At 39.9% G+C, this 20,647-nt stretch overlaps 1 long non-coding RNA gene across 1 annotated transcript in view; it reads left to right on the forward strand.

The window, feature by feature from the left end:
* Positions 1–18,933, forward strand: part of LOC138172561 (uncharacterized) — a 40,781-nt gene extending 21,848 nt beyond the window's left edge. Inside the window, exons 3-4 of the long non-coding RNA XR_011171155.1 lie at positions 16,928–17,034; positions 17,947–18,933. This is a non-coding gene — a long non-coding RNA (uncharacterized lncRNA). The remainder of the gene's footprint in view (positions 1–16,927; positions 17,035–17,946) is intronic.
* The last annotated feature ends 1,714 nt before the right edge of the window (positions 18,934–20,647 follow it).

Below are 20,647 nucleotides of genomic sequence, written 5' to 3' on the forward strand. Positions count from 1 at the left end.
TGTGAGCTCCAAGGGGGCAGAGTTTGCTTCTTTACCTTTGTCTGTATTCCCAGTACTTAGTACAGTGCCTGGACTTGATACTGACGATGACAGGGAAGTCCAGCAACTGATACTGGGAAAGCTGGAAATGGGGTTAGACATGACAGAAACACACAAATTGGAACAGGATGCAGGAACAAACACAAGTGATACATTGAATTGCATCCTGGGAATTCATAGGCTCTCAGAGATTGAAAGGAACCTCAATGGGCATGTAGTCCCATGTGTACTTGTACTGTACTGTACTAAAGAAAATAATCCATTATTGATTAGAGAAATGGAAATCAAAACAACTCTGAGGTACCACATCTCACTGGCCAGATTGGCTAAGATGACAAAACAGGAAAATGATAAATGCTGGAGAGGATGTGGAAAAATTGGAACACTAATGCATTGTTGGTGGAGTTGTGAACTGATCCAACCGCTCTGGAGAGCAATCTGGAACTATGCCCACAGGGCTATAAGAAAGTGCATACTCTTTGACCCAGTAATACCACTTCCAGGGCTGCATCCCAAAGAGATCATAGAAGTGGGAAAAGGACCCGTATGTGCAAAAATGTAGCAGCTATTTTTATAGTCAAGAACTGGAAATTGAAGGGATGCCCATCAATTGGTAAATGACTGAACAAGTTGTAGTATATGAATGTAATGGAATACTATTGTGCTATAAGAAATGAGGAGCAAGACAGACTTCATAATAATCTGGAGAGACATATGAACTGATAATGAGTGAGGAGAGCAGACATAGGAGAACTTTGTACACAATTACAGACACCTCATATTTAAGACAACTAACTTTGATAGGCTGGGCTTCTCTCAGCAATGCAAGATTAGGAGACAACTCCAGAAGACTCATGATGGAAGGGGATATCTACATCTAGAGAACTAGAGTCTGAATGCAGATTGAAGCAAACCACTTGCTCTCTCTCTTTTATGTTTTGTTTTGTCCCTTCTTTCTCATTGTTCATTCCATTGGTTATAATTCTTCTTTACAACTTGATTAATGTTTAATGTGAAGGTATTTGTAGAACCTGTATTGGATTGTAGGCCACCATGGGAGGAGGGGGGAGGAGAAGAAAATTTGAAACTCAAGGGATTGTGGAACTGAATGTTGGAAACTAAAAGTAAATAAAGAATTTTTTAAAAAAGAAAACAATCCATTTACAATACCTCTGGTAAGTGCCCATCTAGCCTCTACCTAAAGATATCCATTGGAATGGTTGGTACTCACTCAGTCCATTCTATTGTTGGACAGCTCTAAAGTTAAGGATTTTATATTGACCTGAAGTCTGCTTCTTTATAGCTTCCTTTTATTAGTGCTTGATCTTGCCTAAGAAAAACACAAGTCTAACCTCATTTCCATATAACAGTCTTTAAGTATTTGGAGAAAGCTATCATAAGCTTTCCAAGTCTTCTGTTTTCTGAGCTAAACATCTCCAGTTCCTCTAACCAATCTAATAGTATAACCTCCAGTATTTTCTTATCATCCTTTGGATGGGTTCCATTTTGTTAATGTTCCTCCTAAAATGTAGTGCCAAGAACTGATAAGGGTAGGATGTATTGGCATTTGTACCCCCTTTATTTTGAATATTGTGCTTCTATTAGTACATCCTGAGGTTGTATTAGGTTTTGTGGCTGTCATGTGACATCATTGAATCTCTGTTTTTTATGTACTATATATTGGATTACTCAGGATTTGGTGACCCACGAATAGTTATTATGGGTAGATGCCATCCATGGCCAGCTGTGCCTCTGTGATTCTTTTTCATGAGCACCACTGGTGAGACCCAGATACTGAGAAATCTGGGGATGGGAGCACGATGGCATGTCTGATCTCTGACCTATACACATTGAGAGCTGGAACAGGCTGAGGAATTCTCTATGGTTGCATTAGGAAGGCTGCCATTCCCCAAATATTCTCCCAGTTAATTCCCAAAGATTCCCTATTAGGGATTCATTTCTTTGACTGAAAATATTATCCCAATTAAATCTGAACATTCCTCAGAGGAGCAACTAAATCTTTTAGTAATAGTTCACACTTAAAAGTTGAGTGCTATATATGTTGTTGTTTTCAGTCATGTCCAATGCTTTGTTGGGAATTTGGGGTCCTCTTGACAAAGATGCTAGAGTGGTTTTCCATTTACAGATCACTTTACAAATGAGGAAACTGAGGGAAATGGAGTTAAGTGATTTGTCCAGGGTCATATAACTAATAAATATCCAAGGTCAAATTTAGACTTTTGTATTCCTGACTCCAGGCCTGGCACTCTATCTACTATGCCACCTATCTGCCCTATAGAGAGATACTACAAATTTGTATATCTCTCCTAGATATAGTGTTATCTCTATATAGTAGGCATTTAACCAATGTTTGTTATATATTGAATGAATGTAATATTTTACATTTACAATGCACTTTCACATTTGTTTTCTCATTTTATTCTCATAATAGCCATAAAAGGTCCCATTTTATAGCTGAGAAAATTGAGGCACAGAGAGATCAACGGACACAGTAAACAACAGAGCCATGACTGGAACTCAGGTTCTTTTGCCTCCTAAATTTCATCCTTCTATTATTCCACACAGCTTCAATTTATATTATAATTAGATTTTTTTTGAGAGTAGGTTTTGATGGGGTGTGCAGGATAGAGATTAAGGATGACATTGAGGTGACAAAGGAGCACCAAAACTTTACCCCTTTCACAAATTTGTCTTGGTAGGTGGACAGAGAAAGTATATTTAACTTTTCATCCCTATAATATCTATATGTGCATGATATATGTGCATATTGAGGGTATAGTTGGTGAAAATATGTGAACAAAACAGAAGGCACTTTTACAAATGATGTTCTAAAACAAACTACATCTTCACCTTCACACCATTGACTGAAATATGCAGAGACTCGAAGGCCCCATGGTACTTTGGCTGTTGTCCAACAAGGCATCTCCTATGCACATGTGTAATAGTAATGGAACTTAAAGATCCCCCTGTATTGGCTTGGTTTTAAGGTTGAGTGTTGAAACTCAGAGCTTGTGAATCCCACTTGTGGGATGGACTTGTTGACATTAAAAGAGAGGGCTGAACTGGGAGGAGCTGGTGCCATGGATTTGGAGAGGCACACGCAGAGGAAGAGAGGCAGAAGAATTTTTGGAAGCAGCATTGTGGAGGCAGATAGATGGAGAGGATTGCTGAGGGCCAGTTTGAGCTGCCCAGGAGTTTTGAGAGCTGCCACCCGGAGCTGGCAAGGACTGAGGAGACATGGCTGTGATGCCAGTATTTTGTCTGTCTATTTTGATGTTGTTTTGCCAGATTCACCTGTTGGTGAAGGACAGTGCTGTTGTTGCAGAGGTGCTGGAACCTTGCTGTTGGTTTAGGGGTCTGGAGACTGTTCTACAGACAGAGAGTGAATTGCATCCAGTGGTGAAGGACAGTGCTGTTGTTGCAGAGGTTCTGGAAACTTGCTGTTGGTTCAGAAGCCCTGAAGAAGGATTTCTTGTTGTATGTTTACAGAAATCCTAGAAGAGGGTCTTGCTAATGTTTTCAGGGGTCCTAGGACTGCTCTGCAGACAGAAAATAAATTAATGAGGAAACTGGCAATGTATCTTGTGACTTTATTAAGCTTTGTCTCCCCAGGAACAGAGATTGCTGAGAACTTCCTTGGGTCAAGATGAAGAAAAGACCTCTCTTTGGGTATTAAATACTGTGATGATACCTTAACCTTGTTGAAACTCAGGGGTAGATAGCCTTTTCAGTTGTGATCCAGGGGTGGGAAACTTTTGACTTTTTTTGTGCTCTGTGACTGACCAAATGAATGTACTTTGTTTATGATTGGAAACTAATCTCCATTTGAGAAGAGGGGCTTTGTGATTGACTAAATGAATGTACTTTCCGGGGGGTGGAGTAGTACCTGGAAATTATTTAATTACACTTGGTGAATGTTGTATTTTGAATTATGCTGTATTTTGATTTTCTCTGTTCTTAATTTGTCACTAATAAAATGGAGAGTGGCTATGCTGGTATTTTGAACCTTGGGAAGTTGCCTTTGCTTGGCATTACAACATGTCAGGATCATAAGCAAATTATTGATAGATGTAATGACAGAGGTACCTTGGCTTGACAATTCTCTGATTACCAGTATCAAGTGAGGCATAAAACAAGGAAAAGTATGCTCAGCAAAGGTATTTGCCATGGTTATGGTGGATGCCCAGTGCAGCATTAAAAAGGAATAGCGATTCCCTATGCATCTTATGTAACAAAAAAGGGACAACAACATACCTTGATCCTGGGCAGTCCAGTCAGTCTATATGGCTCAGGATGAAAAAACATCCTTGTTAGCCATTGGTGTCCTTCCTCCAAAGGCTGTGCCCTAGCTGGAAGGTAGACAAAACACCTTAGAAATTGCTCACGGGTACTCCGTGGCCATACCTCAGGTCTGATATCACTACAGACAACTCCCTCAATGATCAGAATGGATTCAGGTCATATTCCTAGCTCATCCTCTCAACTCCCAAGCAGATTAGGAATAATTTTTAAAAATCATATATTAACTTTTTCTAGGTTCTATTAGATTTCTTCTTTATTTTGTTAAATATTTCCCAATTACATTTGAATTTGTTTTGTTCCCACTGGCCATATATTTGACACCTCTGGAAGCAGGAGACGGACTCAAATCCATATCCAAATCCAGCATTCTTTGTTAAAAATGGTACCCCACTGACCAATGAGATCTCTCCAGAGTAATCCTCCACTCCTTACTCTACATAGTATCCTGGGTTTCAGATCCATTGAGCTCTGTGACTTTCACAAGAAGCAAGAAAAGGATGGGATTCTATACCATTTCATATATGGAAACTGTGCTGAGTCCTTGACCTGGCCATAATGTGTTACTCTTAGATCATATTTCAACCTGTTCCACGTCAGCTAAATAATAGGGCTACCCTTCACACCAACTACAACTATCACTGTGAGTCTGCTGCCAAAATTTCCCTTCTGTTTACATCGACAGCTCCTATGTTGGGGTGTGTGGCTGCCCTACCTCTACATGGCCCTATTTATCTACATTCTTTACTGCTGTTTCCATGAGATAATTTCAGCCATTTTCTTCCCCCTCCACAACAAACTTCATTATAGCCTTAGCTGGGGAAAAAAAAATAAAAATTCCATTAAAAAAGCAAGCAATTTTTTTGGAAACAGTTTTCTGGGAAGGTGATCATCATTCCTATAACACTTCAGAGTGTTCTTGCCCTAAATGGGATTTTTCATTTTGCACTGAGTCATGCAGCACAGGAAGATGGCAAAACATTATAGACAATTCAGATGGCATCCAATACAGTTTGGGAACCTGGTAGGAAAGAAAACCTTTCTTCCTTAAGTGGTCCAACTGAAGGAGAGAGATAACTTCATCAGAGTCCCTGCATCTATTCTACAAACCTCCCTCTCTATCCCCTTTCCTCAATTTTCCAGTTAGACCAGAAATCTCATTTCCCCATGCTGCCATGCTTTATGTTTTCACACAGAGATCTATGGCACATAGCATGATGGAGAACATTTGAGCATAATGAAATTCCCCCGCAATGGTAAACACCAAACAATTTATTTCCCACCACTTGTTAGTGATAAGGAAGATAAAGACTTAAGAAACCCGGGATGATGAGAGCCTCTAAAATGCCTCTCCCATGAGTGGTGAAGGTGTTACCATTTATTGGGTGATTACATCAGCAGAAAGAATATTTTATCATTTCATTCCAGCCAATAGACTAAGGCAGAAATTCTTTCTCCCCCATTTCCCAGATAATGTCTAGGCTTAAGAATAAGCAATGATGGTGGTTCCTCTTTAATTCAAACACTCAAGTTTTCCTTATTTAAAAAATAATTGGGATCAATGGGTTATCCATACAGAAGTCAGTTCAATTCAACAGACATTTACTTTTTTTCAAATGCTTTATTAACTTCTGATTTACATCATTCATTTTCACCAGATTTTGAGTTACAAATTTTCTCCCTGTTTTTCCCCTACCCACCGCTCCAAAATAGCAGTCCCATAGGATATCCCCTCCTCCAATCTGTTCTCTCCTATTTTTTCTCCCAGACCCCTTTTGCCTTTTCCAGTGGATCTATCTATGCCCCAGTGCCTATATATCTTATTTCCCAATTACATGTAAAATAATATTAATAATAGTATATATATATGTATATATATACATATTTGAGTATTTGATTTTAAAAATTTGAATTCCAGATTCATTCCCTTCTTCCCTTGTCACCCACCCTTACTGGGAAGATAAGCAGTTCAGTATAGGTTGTACATGTGTGGCTAATGCAAAACAATAACATAGTAGATATATTGCAAAAGACTGACTATATTTCCCTCCCTCCTATCCCACCTCCCACTTGTTCTATTCTCTACTTCGATCTTGTCCCTTTTCAAAAGTGGGTGCTTCCAACTTCCCTCCCCCCCGCCCTCCCTTCCATCATCCCCCCTCTCATCCCCTTCCCCCCTACTCTCCTGGAGGGTGAGATACCCTATTTTGTGTGTATTTCATTCCCTCTTCAAGCCAAATTCAATGGGAATAAGGTTGGCCCATTCCCTTTTGCCTTCCTATTCTTCCCCTCCATTGTAACCATTTTCCCTTGCCTCTTCTATATGAGATAGTTTACCCCATTCTGTTTCTCCCCATATCCTCTCATTTTATTCCTCTCTCACTTCTTAATTTCACCTTTTAAGTATCATCCTTCCTGTTAAATTGGTCCTATGCCCTCTATCTATTTATACCTGTAAACATATATACACATATTCACATATGTATTCATATGCCCATATACCCTCATATATAGAGCATATATGTGTCTATATATGTATATATATTTCTAGTCCCTTCAACTACTGAGAAAAGTTTCATAAATTACAATTATCATTTTTCCATGTAGTAAAGTTAATAGTTCAACTTTGATAAGTTTCTTATGATTTCTTTTCCCTGTTTACCTTCTCATGCTTCTTTTGCTTCTTGTATCTGAATGTCAAATTTTCTATTCAGCTCTGTTTTTTTTTTCAACAAAAATGCTTGAAAGTCCTCTATTCCACTGAATGACCATATTTTACCCTGAAACATGATACTCAGTTTTGCTGGGTATGTGACTCTTGGTTTTAATCCCAGCTTCTTTGCCCTCCCGAATATCATATTGCAAGCCCTTTGATCCCTCAGTGTAGAAGCTGCCAGATCCTGGGTTATCCTGATTGTGTTTCCACAATATTCAAATTGTTTCTTCCTGGCTGCTTGTAACATTCTCTCCTTAATCCGGGAATTCTCGAACCTGGCTATAATATTCCTAGGAGTTTTCTTTTTGGGATCTTTTTCAGGAGGTGATAGGTGGATTCTTTCAACCTCTATTTTGCCCTCTGGTTCTAAAACATCAGGGAAGTTTTCTTTGAGAACTTCCTGGAGGATGATTTCTAGATTCTTACTTTGATCATGGCTTTCAGGTAGTCCAATAATTTTAAAATTATCTCTCCTGGATCTATTTTCCAGGTCAGTGGTTTTCCCCATAAGATATTTCACATGACTTTCTATTCTTTCATTTGTTTGGATCTATTTAACAGCATCTTGATTTCTCATAAAGTCATTAGCTTCCATTTGCTCCAATCTAATTCTGAAGGAATGGTTCTCCTCAGTGAGCTTTTGAGATTCTTTTTCCAACTGGCAAATTTGGCTTTTTAAGGCATTCTTTTCCTCATTGCCTTTTTGAGCCTCTTTTGCCATTTGAGTTAGTCTTTTTTTTAAGGTGTTATTTTCCTCAGTCAGGCTGTTGACTCTCATTTCATAATTTTCTTGCATTGTTCTCATTTCTCTTCCCAATTTTTCCTCCACTTCTTTTATCTGCTTCTTAAGGTCCTCTATGGCCTGTAACCAGCTCGTATTTTCCTTTGAAGCTTTTGGTGCAGGAGTTCTAACTTCACTGTCTTCCTCCTGTTCCATGCTTTGCTCCTTTTTGTCCCCAACATAGGAGTGTAATGTTGGAATCTTCTGTCTGCTTTGTTTCCTTTGCCTGGTCATGTCGCCCCTCAGTCACTTGACCCCTGAGCTTTTTGCCACAGTAGGACTCTGCCACCAGTTAGGGGAGCTTTTGTCCCAAACCCTGGGGTTTTCTCAGCTGCCAGAGGTATTAGATGGGTGCCCTCTCTGAGGTCTCCACACACTCTGGCAAGCTGGACACACACCCCAGGACCACCACCCAAGACTGCAATCCAGATCCAAGAAGGTTAAAGCAAGAACGATCACCCCTCTGACTGGTGCTTGGTCCCCCTACACTCTGCAGACCAGGGGCTGAAGCTGCCATGTGATGCTGGCTGGCTGTACCAGTGTCTCAGAGGCTTCTTGCACCAGGGGCAAAAGCTAAGCACTTCCAGTTACAGGGTCCCAAAGTCCAGACTGCACTGACCTCTCACTTTGTCCTTCCCATGTATGTGTTGATAAATCTGGAAACTGCCACAGCTGCTGCTGATCTGGAGTCCCTCTGGTGTCTGGTCAGGCCCACCCTGGGGCTAAAGCCTTGGTGTGGGGCTGGGCTCAGCTCTCAGAGCACTGCGCTGGCTGATTCCTGCCAGCCTTCCAGACTGTCCTCAGTGGGAGGCCAGCCTCTCTGTGTCATTTTGTGAGTTCCGCAGCCCCAAGGTTTGTTTAGTGTCCCCTTTTTACATGGATTGGGGAAGGTGGAAGCCAGAGCAGCGGGGAGGTCTTGCTTCTACTCCTCCATCTTGACTCAACCCCCTTAACAGACATTTATTAAGTGGTTACTATGGGCATAGTGAAATCCTGGGGAGATAAAGATTTTTAAATAGGAAAGAGCCTTTGTCCTCATGGAGGTTATAGTCCAGTAGGGATATATGGTGTGTGTGTGTGTGTGTATACACACACACACACACACACACATACATATACATATATATATATATATATACATATACATCTATATCAATTACTCTAAGAATTCTCCCCCTGCTGACACAAAAGATCCTTTTGGACCCTTGTAAATAATTTTAGGTGAGTGGATGTGACCAATATAACTTTTTATTTAGTAGACAAGTTCTCAGATGAGAAATACACAGCTGATTGTTGGATTTGTATGCTAAACCTTTCTGCTTGTCATGTGATCTGTCAGCTCTTTACTGGAATAGCCATCCAGTGCCCAAGGTCACCTTCATAATTATGACAGATGACCATTTTAGCATTTGTGACATATACACAAATAACTATAATAAAAATGCTAGATGATATAAAACATATAGACAAAAGGATATAAACCATATAGACAAAATCTGGTGTGAATGTGGAGGGTGGAAGCATCTTTACTGACTAGGGATAATCCTGGAGAAAGGGGCCTTTGAGTTGAAATTTCAATGATGGGAGGAATTCAGTAGGGAGGAGGTCAAGGGGATATACTCCAACCCTTGTGTGGACAAAGTCAGAGGCAAAATAAGACCAGTTTAGTCCTTCGCATATTTGGAACTAGTTATCACATCCCCTTAAAGTCTTCTCTAGGCTAAACATTCTTTCAACTGATTTTTGAATAGCATTGTTTCAAGTACCCTCATCATCCTGGTCACCCTTCTACTTATTGATACCTTTTCTAAAGCACAGCATCCAGACCTGAAAATAAAACTCCCGATAGTATCTGAGAGATCTAGAGAACTAGAACTAGAACCACATCAAAGGCCACATTAGCTCTTTTGGTGGTCAACCCCACTATATTGCTAACTCCTATTGAACTTGAAGTGAGTAAAACCCTTTAGGTCTTTTTCACATGAAGCTGTGTAGAAGGCAGTGCTATACAATGAAAAGAATACTGGATTGAGAGTCAAAGGGTTTGGGTTTGGATCTTGGCTATGGTAATTTTTTGGCCTATGTGACCTTGGGTAAGACACTTAATCTTTACAGGCCTTATCATCTATACAATGAGGGAGTTGGATTAGATAACTTTTAAGGTAACTTCCAACTCTAAATCTATGTTCCTATGTCCCTTCTACCCTGTACCTGTGTGGTTGATTTTTTGTAATTGTTTATAGATTTTTAATTTTCACATATTCTTACCATTCACACACTACAATTAATTTTTTTACAAGTGTTATTCTACCATACCATACCAAAGTATGATCATTTCTATAAATACCTAATTAGTCACTTGTAAGAATCTTATAAAACACAGTAAACTCTAAGTTTCTTTCTTTTGCTTTCCCCTTGGTTTCTTCCTCTTTTTTATAGTGATTAATTGCTAGTGCCTTCTCTCTGTTGATTATTTTTAATTTATCCTATATATCTTGTTTATAAATAGTTGTTTGCATGTTGCTCCCTCATTAGACTGTGAGCTCCTCGAGAGCCAGCATTGTTTTTGCCTTTTTTTGTACCCTCCGTGCTTAGTATAGTATCTGAAAAATAATGGATGCTTTGTTGTTGTTTAGTTATTTTCAGTCATGTCTGACTCTTTATGACCCCATTTGGGGTTTTCTTGGAAGAGATACTGGGGTGGTTTGCTATTTCCTTCTCCTACTCATTTTACAGATGAGGAAACTGAGGCAAAAGGGTAAAATGGCTTGCTCAGGGTCACACAGCTAACAAGTGTCTGAGGCCAGAGTTTGAATTCAGGTCTTCCTGACTCTAGGACCACCTTAGTAGCACCTTAGTAGGTGCTTAATAAATGCTTTTTGACTGACTGACTTAGTCTTCTAGCAATTCCTTTTCTTGACTTTATTTACTTCTACCCCTCAGCATTCCTTCTATTCCAGAGAATCTTAGAGTTATAGAATCCCAGAGCTGGAAGAATCCTCAAGAGGTATGCCTTCTATGCCATCCTTAAAGAATGGTTAACTAACTCTGCCTTGAATACCTCCAGTTAATAAAGTGATCTTCTGAGAAAACCTATTCAATTGTTGAACAGCTCTAAATATTAGGAAAAAACTTCTCATATTGAATCCATTATCCATTCTCTAACTCCCTGTAACTATCTCCCATTACTCATACTTCCACTTTCTGGGGCAAAGCAAATCTCCATCTGAATGTCAGTCAATCTTCAGATATTTGAAGTTGCAAAACAGGTTCCTCTAAGTCTTCTCTTCTTCAGGTTAAATGTGGAAGGTTCTTGAACACTATGGCATGGTTCTATGATTTCCAGCAATTGTGTGCTCTTCAGTCTTTATGATCAGAGGCTTTAGAGTTGGAAGTGAACCCCATTTTACAGATAAGAAAATTGAAACCATGAGAAGGGAAAGTGAGTTGGCCAAGATCCCCAGAGTGACTTGGAGTAGTGAGTAATAGACCTTGGATTTGAACCAAGGTCTTCTGACTCCCAATCCATGGATAAAAGCTTGGTTCTCAGGGAAGGGAGGGAGGGGGGAGAGGAAAAAATTCAGAACACAGATCCAAAACCCCTGATGTAATGAGATGTAGGATTTTACTCCCTAAGATACAAGACAAAGCAGCCTGAGCAGATTCACAGCTCCAAAGTTGCTATCAAGGAATTTTGAAGGTAACATAAGCCTCTTGTTCATAGAATTTTAGAACATTCAGAACAATGGAGAGCTCCCAACAAAGTGTCTGGCCCTAAATCTGCCAGAGCAGTTTTGCCCTCACAAAACTAACTCAATAGGCTTTTTTTTTCATTTTTCAAATGCTTTACTAACTTCTGATTTACATCATTCATTTCTGCCAGATTTTGAGTTACAAATTTTCTCCCCATTTTTACCCTATACACTGCCCCAAAATAACAGTCCCACAGGATATCCCCTCCTCCAATCTGCTCTTTCCCATATCTTCTCCCATACCCCCTTAGACTTTTCCAGTAGAGCATGGTGGATCTCTATGCCCCAGTGCCTGTATATCTTAGTTCCCAATTACATGTAAAATAGTATTAATAATAGTATATATATATATATGTACATATATATATATATATATATTAAACATTTGATTTTAAAACTTTGAATTCCAGATTCATTCCCTTCCTCCCTTGTCACCCACCCTTACTGGGAAGATAAGCAGTTCAGTATAGGTTATACATGTGTAACTAATGCAAAACATTAACACAGAAGATATATTGTAAAAGACTGACTGTATTTCCCTCCCTCCTATCCCACCTCCCACCTGTTCTATTCTCTACTTCGATCCTGTCCCTTTTCAAAAGTGGGTGCTTCCAACTTTCCTGCCTTCCAGCCTGCCCTCCCTTCCATCATCCCCCCTCTCATCCCCTCCCCTCCTACTCTCCTGGACGGTGAGATATCCTATTTAGTTGTATTTCATTCCCTCCCCAAGCCAAATTCAATGAGAATAAGGTTGACCCGTTCCCTTTTGCCTTCCTATTCTTCCCCTCCATTGTAACCATTTTCCCTTGCCTCTTCTATATGAGATAGTTTACCCCATTCTGTCTCTCCCCATCTCCTCTCATTATATTTCTCTCTCACCTCTTAATTTCACTTTTTAAGTATCATCCCTTCCTATTAAATTGGTCCTGTGCCTTCTATCTATGTATACCTGTATACATATATACACACATTCACATATGTATTCATATTCCCATATACCCTCCAATATAGACATATATTTCTATTCCTTTCAACTATTTTCATACTGAAAAAAGTTTTATAAGTTACAATTAACATTTTTCCATGTAGGAGTGTTAATAGTTCAACTTTGATAAGTTCCTTATGATTTCTTTTCCCTGTTTACCTTCTCATGCTTCTCTTGCTTCTTGTATCTGAATGTCAAATTTTCTATTCAACTCTGTTTTTTTCATCAAGAATGCTAGAAAGTCCTCTATTTCAATGAATGACCATATTATGCCCTGAAACATGATACTCAGTTTTGCTGGGTAGGTGATTCTTGATTTTAATCCCAGCTCCTTTGCCTCCGAAATATCATATTCCAAGCCCTTTGATCCCTCAGTATAGAAGTCGCCAGATGCTGAGTTGTCCTGATTGTGTTTCCACAATATTCAAATTGTTTCTTCCTGGCTGCTTGTAATGTTCTCTCCTTGATCTGGGAATTTTGGAACCTGGCTATAATATTACTAGGAGTTTTCTTTTTGGGATCTTTTTCAGGAGGTGATTGGTGGATTCTTTCAACCTCTATTTTGCCCTCTGGTTCTAAAACATCAGGGAAGTTTTCCTTGAGAATTTCTTGGAGGATGATTTCTAGGTTCTTTTTTTTTGATCATGGCTTTTAGGTAGTCCAATAATTTTAAAATTATCTCTCCTGGATCTATTTTCCAGGTCAGTGGTTTTTCCAATGAAATATTTCACATTGCCTTCTATTCTTTCATTTGTTTGGATCTGTTTAACAGCATCTTGATTTCTCATAAAGTCATTAGCTTCCATTTGCTCCAATCTAATTCTGAAGGAATGATTTTCCTCAGTGATCTTTTGAGATTCTTTTTCTATCTGGCAAATTTGGCTTTTTAAGGCATTCTTCTCCTCATTGCCTTTTTGAGCCTCTTTTGCCATTTGAGTTAGTCTATTTTTTAAGGTGTTATTTTCCTCAGTCAGGCTGTTGACTCCAATTTCATAATTTTCTTGCATTGTTCTCATTTCTCTTCCCAGTTTTTCCTCCACTTCTCTTATCTGCTTCTTTTTTTAAAAACGCAATCAGGGTTAAGTAACTTGCTCAAGGTTACACGGCCAGTTATTTCTGGGTGTGGTGCTGAGTATCTGAGCCCGGATTTGATCTAGGTCATCCTGACACTGGAGCCGGTGCTCTTACTCACTGAGCCACCTGGCTGCCCCTAAGCAATTGGGGTTAAGTAACTTGCTCAAGGTTACATGGCCAGGTGTTTCTGGGTTGGTGCTAAGTGTCTGAGCCTGGGATTCGATCTCCAGGTCTTCTCAACACTGGAGCTGGTGTTCTTACTTGCTGTGCTACCTGGCCGCCCCTCTTATCTGCTTCTTAAGGTCCTCTATGACCTGTAACCAGCTCATATTTTCCTTTGATGCTTTTGGTACAGGAGTTCTGACTTCATTGTCTTCCTCCTGTTTCATGCTTTTATCCTTTTTGTCCCCAAAATAGAAGTCTAATGTTGGATTCTTCTGTTTGCTTTTCTTACTTTGCCTGGTCATGTTGTGACTCAATTACTTGACTTTTGGGCTTTTTGCCACAGTAGAATTCTGCTACCAGATAGGGGAGCTTCATACCAAATGCTGGGGTTTTCTCAGTTGCTGGAGGCATTATTTGGGTGCCCTCTGAAGCCTCTACATGCTCTAGCAAGCTGGTTGCACACCCCAGGACCTCCACCCCAAACCACAATCCAGATCCAAGTAGGTTAAAGAAAGAACGATTATCCCTCAGATTGGTCTCTTGGTCCCCCTACACTCTGCAGTTCAAGAGCTGAACCTGCCACCTGCAGCCCTCAGTGGCTTCTTGCCCCAGGGGCAAAAGCTGATGCACTCCCAACTACTGGGTCCTAAAGTACACACTGCACTGACCTCTCACTTTGTCCTTAGTATCTATGTGTTGATAATTCTGGATTGTCACAGCTGCTGGTGATCTGGAATCCCTCCAGTTGGTGGTTGGTCAGACCCACTCTGGGGCTAAAACCTTTGAGTGGAGCTGGGCTTGGCTCCCAGAGTGCTGTGCTGGCTGATTCCTGCCAGCCTGCTGGGCAGTCCTCAGTGGAAGGTTATCTTCTCTGTGTCATTTTGTGGGTTCTGTGGCTCCAAAGTTTCTTCAGAGTCCCCTTTTACATGGATTGGAGGTGGTGGGAGCCAGAGTATTGTGGAGGTCCTGTTTCTACTCTGCCATCCTCATTAGGCTTAAAGAAGCTTTGTTTGTAAATACCAATAATGACAACAATAGTAATAATCAATTAAACATTCCTACATTGCATTAAGATTTGAAAGCCACTTTCCTCTCAACAATCCTGAAATAATGCAGGTACCATGAACATTATTCAATTAATCATCAATCAAACCAGATTTTTAAAAATTCATGCTCTGTGTCAGGCACTGTGCTAGAATCTAGAAACAGAAAGACAAAATAAACCTAAATAAATAAATAAATAAACCTAAATAAACCCTGCCCTCCTGCCCCCCACTTAATAATGACAACAACTATGACAATTAACACTTACATAGTACTTACTATCTACATGGGGTTAATTATCTTTGTCCTGCTCTATGGACAGTGATGGAAACCCAAGCCAGGTTCCTTGAGGAATGATTCTTTCTTCAGGTCAAGATGGAACATAAAGATTGCTATGGTCCTGCCTTGGTAGTGTTTTTGTTTTCAGTTGGAATTCTTTTATAGCCTTTCTGCTTTCTCAGTTTCTATGGACTTTTTATGAACTGTTTTCTTGGTCAAATGACCATGCATTTAGTCCTATGTCTTTGGTTCCAGGAATGATAGTTGATTATTCAGCTCATTGTTATTTATGCAGAATCAGCAAATATCAGAGATAGAATGGACCTTAGAATTCAGAACACAGAACAGAAAATGTCCTAGATCAAAGAGACTTTAGACTATAGACTGCCCAACTCTTTGCTGGACTTCTCCATCATCTTAAAAATCAGCATGTCCTATTTTGAACTTATTATTTCTCCCCCCAAACTTTCTCCACTACCTGACTTCCTTATTTATGCTGAAGTTTCTACTATTCTTACCACCCACTGTCAGGCATCACAATCCTATACCTGGTACAATGGACCACTCAGAGCTGGAGGGTTTAAGCAAACAGTCCTTTTACTGAAATTGTTCCAATACCCTCAGGTAGAAGCAATTCTCAAAGATGATTTTAAAACAGTTCAGACAATAAAAACAAATAAATACTGCAGGCAAGAAGGTTTAAAAAAGTCAGTCGGCAAGGAGGTTCCCTGGAGTTTCAGGAGCTCCCTAAGAGCATCTCAAAAACTACTTTTATATTTCTCTTGCCCAAAGGGCCCACACCTGGGTATCAGATCATTCCATGGAAAGAGGAGGGGGATGCAAAAATGAAAAATGAACCCAAACAGCCCTAGGTCTGTGCCACAACTTTCTTGCTTGCTACAGGTGGGGTTGATGTTGTGGGAGTATGGCAGGGCTAAGTAACCCCTCCCCAGGTCTTGGCCTATGATATATAGGTTTACAACTAGACATCATCTTCATCTCTTCCCTCTTAATTACTCCTGCAAATCCCAGAGGTGGAAAAGTCTTTTCCATTCTGTCTTCTCATCTCATGCATCTGTCCCATTTTCTCCACTCACAACCACCCTCTAGTTCAGGTCTCACTACCTCTCCCTTGTACTATTTCAACCTTTGGAATATAGCAAGTTTTTCCTAATTCATCTTCTTGTATCCAGTATTTCTCCTCTCCAGTCCATCTTCCATATAGCTATCAGGTGGATACACCTAAAAGGATAGTTTGATCTAGGACAAAATATTGCATGTTTTGTTGGGCATTTTAAGCCCTTCCCCATCACGATTCAGCCTATTTATTGTTGAGGACTGTTCCTGTATTGCTTCCCCTCAAGCACTCTGCATTTTAGTGAAGTGGACCTTGGAAGAAGCATTCCATCTCCTACATCCATACATTTGCAATGCTGTTTCCATGCCTAGAACGCCACCTTGCCTTTGCTCTTCAAGGTTCAGCTGGTGACACATCCCATATTTTATATTCCCTGATATGAACCTTTGGATCCGGTGACATTGGCCTCATTGCTTTTCTTGAACAAGACACCATCTCTGGACTCTTAGCATTTTCTTTGGCTGTCCTCCATGCTGAGAATGCTCCCTCTCATCATCTCTACTTACTGACCTCCCTGGCTTATTTCAAGTCCCAACTAAAATTCCATCTTCTATAGAAACTTTTTCACAACTCCTCTTAATTCTAGTTCCTTCCCTCTGTTAATCATTTCCTATTTATACTGTTATAACCCAAGTTTGTCTAGATATGCTGAGTTTTCCTAATATGGAAGTACCTTTGAGAAGCCTTTGGAGCATGCCAAGATTACCTAACATGGAGGCCTTAGCATCCTTTATCAAGTGGGTAGGTATAATCTCCTTTGATTGTTTGCCTTTGTCTTTAAGACTAGTGTGATTCTACTAGGTCTATATTCCAAAGAGACCATAAAAAGGGGGAAAGGACCTACATGTACAAAAATATGTATAATAACTTTTTGTGATGGCAAAGAATTGGAAATTGAGGGGGCACTCAACAATTTGGGAATGGCTGAACAAGTTGTGGTATATGAATGTAAAGGAATACTATTGTGCTCTAAGAAATGATGACCCAGTGGATTTCAGAAAAACCTGGAAAGACTTACATGAACTGATGCTGAGTGAAGTGAGCAGAACCAGGAGAACATTGTATGCAGTAACAGTAATATTGTGGCACAATCAACTATGACTGACAACTTTTCTCAGCAATACAATGATCCAAGATAATTCCAAAAGACTCCTGATGGAAAATGCTATCTACATTCAGAGAAAGAATTGATGGAGTCTGAATGCAGATTGAAACATACTATTTTCATTTTTTGTTTTTTTTCATGTTTTTTCCCCTTATGTTCTATTTCTTCTTTCATAACATGACTAATGTAGAGATATGTTTTACAAGACTGCACAAGTATAATCTGTATCAGATTGCTTTCTGTCTGGGGAAGGGGAGAGGGAAGGGAGGGAAAAAAACTTTAGAATTCACAATCTTTCAAAAATGAATGTTAAAAATTGTCTTTACATGTAATTGGAAAAAATGTTAGATAAAATAAACAAAAAACTATTGACATTGAGGCTTTCCTTCCTTGCCTTCCTGCTGTGTACTCGCTCACAGCATGGATGCTCTGAAGCAAATCAATGAGGGGAGAAAGTACTTCCTTCCCCTGCTCACCCTCTTTTACACTGACTCTGAGAGAAACTGACCCGGGGGTGCCTGTTTCTGTTATGTGTTGTTTGTCCTCAGTTTCAGGTACCAAAGGTGATCCCCAGAAGACCTTGGTATTGGAGCCATTGAAGGCAGGAAGGTACAGCAAGCCAGGCCACTGTAGAAGCCCTGAGAAGCCAGGTTACCTGAGACTCAACCCTGAGGGAGTTTTCTGACTTGGAATTGGGTCTGTGCTATCAGAAAGGAGGTCAGGCATGAATCTAATCCCCTTCCCCTCCCCAGAGACTGTGGTGCAGCAAAAAGGGAGAGGATTATACCTCCCATGTGTTGGGAGAGTAAGTTTCTAATAATTGTGATTATATCTTTTGATTTAAATGTTTCTCTGTAAAAGCTAATCTGATGGTGAGCAGTTAAGTGGAACTGGGTTGCAGGGGACCCCCTCTGCATTTGAGGGAACAACATCAATGGGAGCAGAAACCATTTGCAGAGAACCTAGATACCCCTCTCCCCCAGTCTCCTAAAGGATAATGGAGAACTGTGGAGGGAAGAATGAAATCTAACCTATCTGGCCATCCAGGTATGGTTCTTCCAGTCTGTGTAATGTATATAACTCATTTCAATATACTTGTTTGCTTCCCAATTAGATTGTAAGCTCCTTGAGGACAGGGGCTGTCCTTTGTCTTTTTTTTTTTGTATCTCCAGGGCTTAGCACAGTGTCTGGCACATAAGTGCTCAATAAATGTTTAAAGACTGCCTGCCTGACTGTAGAGGACTTTTCCTGACTCTCTGATAGGAGTGGGTACCCCATTTTTTATTGTTGTTGTTGGCAGGGATCTCTGCTTCTTAACTCCCCTTTCCCTTCCACCTCTCAGTGATGTTTTCACTGCTTTCTTAGAATTGTGTCATCAGAATCTATACTTGATCCCCTGACAGTCTTCTTGAAGACCTCCCTTTAAGATCTTATAACTGGGCTGGGATGATCTGTTCTCACCCCTGCCCCCCCTGGGGATGGGGTGTGGAGCCATTTATTTGAGGTGTGGTCCCTGATCAGCCCTCAGATCAGATCCATAGTTGTTTTTATATGAAGAATAAAAGTATTCAGTAACCCAATGGGGAAAAAATTTGTCCCCTCCTTAACGACTTTGCAGTTGTTTCTCATTTATTCTGTATTTACTTATCTACGAGCTTTTTGTATCTTTCTATTAGAATGTATACTCTTTGAGAACAGGAACTATCTCACTTTTGTATTTATATATGCAGGACTCGCCACACTATGGCACATAATAGTTGTTTAATAAATGCTTGTTGGTTGATTAATAGAATAGAAAGGTAGCAGGAACCTTAGAATTTAGTAACTTGGGAATAGAACAGAGTATGTCAGAGCTTGAAGGGACTTGACAACATTAAAAATAGAATGTCAGAGCTAGAAAAAAATCTTAGAACATAAAATCTTATAACTAGAAGGTATCTTAGAGAGAAATTATTTTAACCTATTTATTTTACAGATGAGGAAACTGAAGCTCTGAAAAGTAAAATCACTTCACAGGGTGGATGGAGTACCTGCCTTGGAGTTAGGAAGCCCTGATTTCAAATCAAACCTCCGAAACCTTAGCCACGTTGAGTGAGTCACTTAACCTATGTCAACCTCAGTTTCCTCAAAGTAAAAAAAAATGGGGATAATAACTTGTAAAATGCTTAGCACAGTGCTTGGCACATAGTAGGCATTATATAAATGATTATTCTCTTCCCTCTCTTTCCCAAGGTCATAGAGCTGGCTGTTAGAAATAACTGTCTCACCAAGAATTCCACCTGGTCATGAATGAAGTTAGAAAAAAAAAGATTTTTATTTCATGTCATTTCAGACTTGGCCTGTAGGCCCTGGTGAAAAAGAGTCCCTTTGGGGGGGGTAGTTAGGTGACTCAGTGAATAGAGGACCAGTCCTGGAGTCAGGAGGACCCAAGTTCAAATATGGCCTCATACACTAAACACTTACCAGCTGTGTGACCTTGGGCAAGTCACTTAACTCCAATTGCCCTGCCTTCCCCCCTCCAAATAAAACACCTCCCTCCAAAAAAGAAAAAGGGCCCCTTCCTAGGCCTAAGCATCTATTAAGATAGTTACAAAAACCCTTTTTATAATTCATTCTGATTGGAGTTTTTCACCTTGAATCTCATCGGTCAGCATTCCAGGGTTCACTAAACCCCACCCCTTGATTACATCTTCTCATTTCCACATTTCAATACCTCCCCCCTTCATCTTCATTTTTCTTTATATTTAAATAAAGGAAAGGTAAAAAATACTTTTAGTCTCCTCCTCTTTTGTTTGCATTAGACAGCATGAAAAAGGATTTTCTTCAATTGCTAAGAGAATTGACAAAAGCATGAGTTTGAAGATTTGAACCCAGGATATCGATGCTAAAAATCCCATTGTATAAGACCCTGTCTGGGTGAAAGGACTTCATCCTCATCCTTTGTGAATAAGACCAGGCCTGGCAATTCTTTTGATGTACAGGAAAAGGCCTTCTCAGAACAAAGAAAAGGAATAGATATGTTGATTTTCAGGTGGCCAGCATCCCTCACTGCCTCCTACAAGTAGGTTTTATTTCTGACATTAACCACCAGTAGGACTTGAAATCATTTTCATATAATTTCTGTGGAAACAAAATTCAGTCATACCTTACTCTGGCAAGCAATGGCACAAGACTAAAACTCAGGTTTCTGATTCATAGTTCTGTCCTCTTTGCATTATACTGTCTACACCGTGAATGAATGAAACTTGG

This window comes from Petaurus breviceps, unplaced genomic scaffold (genome assembly GCF_028583685.1).
Source record: "Petaurus breviceps papuanus isolate PSGF00001 unplaced genomic scaffold, PetGlider_PUasm1.0 551, whole genome shotgun sequence".
NCBI lineage: Eukaryota > Metazoa > Chordata > Mammalia > Diprotodontia > Petauridae > Petaurus > Petaurus breviceps.